Raw genomic sequence first — 7,727 nt, forward strand, 5'->3', positions numbered from 1 at the left:
TTTTGTAACACTGTTGGCCTGGATAGAACCTAGAGGATGGGACTGTCTGAGTGGAAAAACGGACCGAAATCCCTTATGGTCAGGCCTTTATGGGCCTGTGCCCAAACCCTGCTCTGTCCTTTAGGGGTCCGACGACACCCCTGTCCTCACCATCTACTGCTCAACCAGCCATCAGCCCAGCTGCCTCAGGCCCTTCTGCTGCGGTTCCTCCGCCCCGGTGTTCTGTCCTGTTCTCTGTGCTCCCCTGCCCCCCGGGTGTCCCCTGTGAACGGGGTGCTGCCAGCATCCTGTACGTGCCTCCCTCGGTTTTTCCCAAGTCACTCGTCTCCTCTTTGCGTCTTCGTTTGAGTGTCCGATCTGGAATAGAGAGGGCTGGATGGACGCTGCCGGCCTCGTGTGCGGGGTTTCCTCGCTCATTCGTTTCCCGGTTAACCGACAGGAGAACAGGAGCCAATCGTCTGGTGAGTCCACCTCGGGACAGGGCTTTAAGGAACGTTCCCCAGCTGCCGCCCAAACACCTTTTGTTCCCGGGAGGTGCCCCATCTTCTCCGGCCGGTGGAGAACTGCCTACATTCACTTCTTGTTGCTGGAAAGAAAACGCGTGTCTGTTCCTCTGTCCAGGCTGATGAGCTTTAGGCCTGGGGGGCCTCTTTCTCTGCCCTCTGGGCTTTCATCGGCCTCCAGCCTTGCTGGGGGCACCTCACCTATTCTGCCTCCAGCCCCCCCATTCCTGTTTCTGCACCCACCTGCTCAGCTTGTGGGACTGATACCCTCCTCAGTGCCTCAGGCCATTGGCTCCTGCTCCCCCCCCCCCCCCGCTGTCAAAGAGCAAAAAGCACCCCTCCCTTGATGTCATCGGCCCACTTCAGATTTCCCTGCAGGTGCCCCAGCTAAAACCGATCAACTGGGCGACAAAGGGATAGACTTTGGGGGACCCAGGTGCAACATATTTGGCATTCAAACTAATTTGTTAGTTTCATTAAGGTAAACATATCTGTAGAGTTACCAGCATTAAATATAAACACTTTATTATTATTCGTAATTATATTGATTAATATATCAACATATTAATCAATATAATTAATATATTAATATGATTAATTATATATTAATTAGAGAGGGAGAGGGGTGGGGGAGGGGCAGAGGGAGAAGAGACTCTAAAGCGGGCTCCAAGCCCCGTGTGGAAGCTGATCTCACAGCCCTGAGACTATGACCTGAACTGAAATCAAGAGTCCGATGCTTAATTGACTGAACCGCCCAGGTGCCCCTAAATACAAAAACTTTCATTCCAGGAGCACTTGTCTGGCTTAGCTGGAAGAACATGTGACTCTTGATCTCAGGGTAGCGAGTTCAAGCCCCACGTTGGGTGCAGATGACTTAAAAACAGTTAATGTAATTAAGACTCGTGGAAGTAAGGGAAGAACTCTGTATGCAAGAAACGATGCATTTTTAATAAGAAAGATATAAGGAATGGGAATATATTTCATTGAGGGAAAAAGAAAGTAGTTGTGTCCTAAAATAAGATGGGTGGTTTGGAGAGAAAAGGCTTAGGACAAAATCTGAATGAAAAAGAAAGTTATAGGGGTGCCTGGCTGGCTCAGTCAGTAGGGCACATGACTCTTGGGGGAAAAAAAAAGAAAGAAAAGAAGAAAGAAAGTTATCGAAGGTTTGAGAAGGGAAATCTTTGGAGAAGAATTTTATGTGTGGTTAGGACTAACTAAGATTGGAATGAATGGGATTTTAAAAGTACACTGGTCTGACATTGAAATTCTGCTTTCCTCTCTCTTATAGAGTTTTCTTGGATTGTCGGTCTGCTCTTGATAAGAAAATGTAGGGGCGCCTGGGTAGCGCAGTCGTTAAAGCGTCTGCCTTCAGCTCAGGGCGTGATCCCGGCGTTCTGGGATCGAGCCCCACATCAGGCTCCTCCGCTGGGAGCCTGCTTCTTCCTCTCCCACTCCCCCTGCTTGTGTTCCCTCTCTCGCTGGCTGTCTCTCTGTCACATAAATAAATAAAATCTTAAAAAAAAATGTAAACAAGGTTTTTTTTTCTTCTTTTCTTTAATGCCCAGAAAAACCAAAGCTTCTGTGTTTTGTCTTTATCAGGACTGTGATTACTTTAAGTTAAAACTTCTCAATATTAAAGGAGCTGAGTTTTGCTGGCAACTGTGTAAGTTCCAATAGAATCCCTTATTAGCACCTTGGTGAAAGATAGTTTTGTAACGATCTGTAATCCTATTTAGGGATGGGCTTTAAAACCTGCGATTTTTCACAAAACTCCCAAGATTTGAATTCTAAATGAATGCCTTTTGGCTAATCAGGCTTGTTTATTTGGCATGTTAAGTTACTTGGTTTTTTTTTTTTAATTTCTTTTGTTTTTAAAAAATATTTATTTATTTATTCCAGGGGGATAGAGAGAGAGAGAGAGAAGGGGCAGAGGGAGAGAATATCCAAGCGGACTCCCGCTGAGCACAGAGCCCAGATACAGACCATGATCTCACGAGCCATGAGATCAGGACCTCAGCCAAAAACCAAGAGTGGATGCTTAACGGACTGAGCCTCTCAGGCGCCCCCGCTAAGTTACTTGGAAAGCATGTCAAACAAATAATGATAAACCTTCGCTTGTACTGAATGGGTAAGTAATGTAACCATTCCAGAAAACATACGAAATTCCTTAAGTTTTCATATGTCCTGGTCTAAGGTCATTACTTGAATTCTTGAATCGTGTGTCACAGAAACAAGTGGATTTCCATGTCAATTACATTATCATGCAGTCTCATATCAGATCTTTTTTTTCTTGTTTAAGATTTTATTTTTAAGTCATCTCTACACCCAATGTGGGACTTGGGCTTACAACCCCGAGATTAAGAGTCACACGCTCTTCCGACTGAGCCAGCCAGGCGCCCCTAGGAAACTTTCTCTTAAGATATTAACAACTTAGAGAAACATGATCAAGTATTCTTTTGTGAACAAATTGAAACGTTTCACTTTTCTCCCTACCTGAACCTTCCAGAAATCAGAAACTCTCTGTATTTTCTTTCATGGCAATTATCATTATTTGCACAAGTTCAATGAGAATCTGTCCTGCTTGTAACTGGACACCATTGGAAACACTGGTTCTGTCGCTAAGGCTTTCACTAGAATGTCACGTTTGAGAGAGGCATGCATAGACTCAGACATGACCGGACAGTTTTAAGGTATCAAAGGTTGACTGTACGGAGCCAACAGAGCCCCTTGGAAATGTTGGCCAGATGCCTCGCTTACAGAGTTCCCAGCAGCCTTACCAAGTGGGTAAAGAATGTCACTTTCTGGGGGCGCCTGGGTAGCGCAGTTGTTAAGCGTCTGCCTTCGGCTCAGGGCGTGATCCCGGCGTTCTGGGATCGAGCCCCACATCAGGCTCCTCCACTATGAGCCTGCTTCTTCCTCTCCCACTCCCCCTGCTTGTGTTCCCTCTCTCGCTGGCTGTCTCTCTCTCAAATAAATAAATAAAATCTTAAAAAAAAAACTTGTATATTGTATTCATTAAAAAAAAAAGAATGTCACTTTCTGGAAGGTGCAGGAACCTCAGGATATTTGGGGGACATCGAGAAAAGGGATACACCCAAATCTACAGGAATTTCAGGCAAGTCTGATGACATGTATTCGGCTTGGCTCTGGCCTCAAGATGCTATTAAAAGTTCAACCTAAGGGCACCTGGGAGGCTCAGTTGGTTAAGCGTCTGCCTTCAGCTCAGGTCATGATCCCGGAGTCCTGGGATCCAGTCCCACATCCTGTTCCCTGCTCAGTGGGGAGCCTGCTTCTCCCTCTCCCCACCCACCCTCCGCCCCCCCCCCCAATGCTCTCTCTATAATAAATAAATAAAATCCTTTAAAAAAAAGGTTCAATCAAGAGATTCCTTATGAAAAGTTCTAGCAAAGCAGATTTTAAAGGATCCATCTGATCAATCACTATTCTTTTTTTTTTTTTTTTAAAGATTTTATTTATGTATTTGACAGAGAGAGAGACAGCCAGCGAGAGAGGGAACACAAGCAGGGGGAGTGGGAGAGGAAGAAGCAGGCTCCCAGTGGAGCAGGGAGCCCGATGCCGGGCTCGATCCCAGGACCCTGGGATCACGCCCTGAGCCAAAAGCAGACGCTTAACGACTGCGCCACCCAGGCGCCCCTGCTCAATCACTATTCTTGCTGAGCTTATGTAAATAATTGGGCCAAGTTTGTTAAAATTGGACTTGTTTTACAAACGAATTAGTCTTGGTTTGGCGATCTCTGAAAATAAGGTGAATTTAGGGAGAAAATTTATGTTTCAATAACACATCCTTATGGGTGGTAGATTCAAGTTTTGACTAATATCTTGAAATGTTTATAGTTCGCCTAATGTAGACACCCTCAGGGAAGTTTCCGAGAGAGAGATGGCCATCATAGCTCAATACAGACTATTCTTCTGGGGGGATAACAAAAGCGAGCCCATGGGCTTATGATTAAACAGCTGGGCAATGGGATGGACTCCACAATGATTGTGTAACTCAGCTGTCACCTTGATCAATTCAATGTGGCCGGGATAACAAAATCGCTCCTTGAAAGTCGGAGCGTACCCCACTCCATGGGGTTAGTTACGAACTTGTGGAGATAAAGGGTGGCCCCACCTTCTTTATAATTGGATTGGACAATGCACTTGGGGATGCCCACTTGACAGTGATTCCTTGTAATTAGGTTATTGTTAAGGCTAGACAGCAAGCAAAGAGGGTTGCTTGATGGTTTTATCCCTTAGCCATATGCGTCCCGCGAGTCACCTCTATCGATGTAAGATTACAAGGAGAGGCTTTAGCCAGGCAGACAGCGGCCACGTTTAACCCAAACCAACACGGAGTCACCCACAAATTCATGGCCCAATAATATTGACCAAATAGTACTCCCCCCAGAAGCCTGAGACCATACCATTATTTTACAGGCAACCATTTGGTGTGCTACTGACTGGACAGGCGACTGGCACCTAATGGAACGTAGTGGTTATGGGGGCCAAACTGGGGGGCATGGCTTTCACCAGGCTGGATTGGAAGATGTGCCCTAGGTTATGCCTGGATGCATGGCCGTAGCACTAAGACTCTTACACGTCCAGCTAATCTTCCGTGTTGAGAACAACAGACAGGGCACCTGGGTGGCTCAGTAGGTTAAGCGTCTGCCTTTGGCTCAGGTCATTGTCTCAGGGTCCTGGGATCGAGCCCCGCATCAGGCTCCTTGCTCAGTGGGGAGTCTGCTTCTCCCTCTTCCCTGCTTGTGCTCTCTTTCTCTCAAATAAACAAATAGAACCTTAAAAAAAATGAGTCAGATGCTTAACTGACTGAGCCACCCAGGCCCCCCGCCCCCATAGCATTACATTATTAAACGCTCAAGGAACCCAAATGTGTAACACGATTCTACGAAATAGAATGGCATTAGATGTCTGAACAGCAGCACGGGGAGGAACTCATGCCATTATTAAAATGGATTGCAGCTACATTCCACATTATGACAAAAATGTAACAGGTTACTTACGGATGTAAATAACCACACTGATTCCCTTGAAGACGCTACACTGTCACTTTCTGATTGGTTAAATTCCTGGTCGGGAGGGTCTTCTTACCACACTTCTTATTTTTACTATAATATTAATCCCTTTTTAAAGTTGTTGTTGTTGTTTTTTTTTTAAATCTCGACACCCAAGGTGGGGCTCAAACTCACGACCCCAAGATCAAGCGTCACTTCCTTTTCCGACTGGGCCAGCCAGGCGTCCCCTATTATAATATTGATCCTAGTATGTTGTCTCTTTTGCTTTGTTCTATTGTCCCCTCTGGAGCCTACGGGAACGGCCTTCCATAATAATTGCGTGTAGGGATAGACAGTGACCAATTTCAGTCCATAGGCAGGGACTTCTCTATGACCCCTGCCGGCTTGAAGCAGTTACAGATGATGTGCCCTTTGCCCTTCAACAAGCTTCAAGATTCAAGGACCGAACATTGGCCAGCAGGGGAAACAATGAGGGATAGAAGCAGAAAAAATGTTCACCTTTAGCCCAGAAGGCTGACCTGCATAGTTTTGATAAGGAGCAAATAAGTACTGGCTGTTACATTCTTAAAGGGTCTCCTGACTGCCTGTGTATCTCACTGGTAGTTAATAGCCACCTGAACCATAAGCACCGGAGAAATCTTGCAAAAGTAGTTTTTTTCTTTTTAAGATTTTACTTATTTGAGAGAGAGAGCGAGCGTGGGCGGGGGGGGGAGGGGCAGAGGGGGAAGGAGAGGGAAAGGGAGAGAATCCCCAGCAGACACCACACTGAGCATGGGGCCCAACGTGGGGCTCTGAGACCATGAGACTGAGACCACGAGACCATGACCTGAGCCGAAACCAAGAGTTAGATGCCCAACTGACTGAGCCACCCCGGTGCCCCAAGATTAACATTTAAATGTGTAGACTGGGGGCACCTGGGTGGGTCAGTTGTTAAGCATCTGCCTTCAGCTCGGGGCGTGATCCCAGGGTCCTGGGATTGAGCCCCCCATCGGGCTCCCTGCTCCACTGGGAGCCTGCTTCTCCCTCTCCCACTCCCCCTCCTTGCGTTCCCTCTCTCGGGGGCTGGCTGTCAAATAAATAAATAAAATCTTAAAAAAAAAAATGCACAGATGGAGTAAAGCAGATTGCTCTCCCCAGAGTGGGTGGGCCTCATCCAAGTAGTTGAAGGCCTGCATAGAACAAAAAGGCTGACCTTCCCCTGAGTGAGAGAGAAATCCTCCTTCCTGCCTTCCTTCCCACTGGGACGTTGGCTTTTCCCTGCCTTTGGACTTGAACGGAAACATCAGCTCTTCCTGGGTCTCCAGCCAGCCTACTCACCCTACACATTTTGGCACTTATCAGCCTCCATACTCATGAGCCAATTTCCTATAATAAATCCCCCTCCCTCCCTCCCTCTCTCCTCCCTGTCTTTGTATGGCTCATGGGCTAAAATGGCTTCTATGTTTCTTAACGTTTAGAAAAAGTGGGGGGGCGCCTGGGTAGCGCAGTCGTTGGGCATCTGCCTTCGGCTCAGGGCGTGATCCCGGCGTTGCGGGATCGAGTCCCACATCGGGCTCCTCCGCTGGGAGCCTGCTTCTTCCTCTCCCACTCACCCTGCTGTGTTCCCTCTCTCGCTGGCTGTCTCTCTGTCACATAAATAAATAAAATCTTTAAAAAAAAAAAGAAAAGAAAAAGAAAAAGTCCAAACAATAGTATTTTGTGGCAGGTGAAAACGAGAAACTCAAATGTCAGTATCCGTCAACAGGTTTGTTGAACACAGAAAGGCTCGTTCCCATAGGCACTGTCTGCGGTCACTTTTGTAGGACAGTGTCCGAGTTCGTTGGGACAGAGACAGGGTGGTTCACAAAGTCTAAAGTATTTACTCTGTCGCCCTTTAGGGAAAGAGTCTGCCAACCTCTGATTTACCGATGCTATGGTGTGAGAAGCCAAGGTAGTGGCTGCTGGGGGGGAGGCAATGTTTGGGAGGGGGCCCGAGGGGCTGGGGATGCCCTGTTTATCCATCCGGGAGCCGGCTGCATGGCTGGATCTGTCTGTGAATCCAGGAGACTGTAGGTTGTTGATGAGCGTACTTCTCTGCATTATTACGTTAAAGATCGATAAAAAGTTAAAAATGCGCTCAAGGTTACAGATACTCGGATGAGAAATTCCCAAGAGGAGAACCCTCATAACCACAGCTGAGTCTCCTGAACCC

Source organism: Ursus americanus, chromosome 21 (genome assembly GCF_024610735.1).
Source record: "Ursus americanus isolate L20-20 chromosome 21, mUrsAme1.1.p, whole genome shotgun sequence".
Classification (NCBI taxonomy): domain Eukaryota; kingdom Metazoa; phylum Chordata; class Mammalia; order Carnivora; family Ursidae; genus Ursus; species Ursus americanus.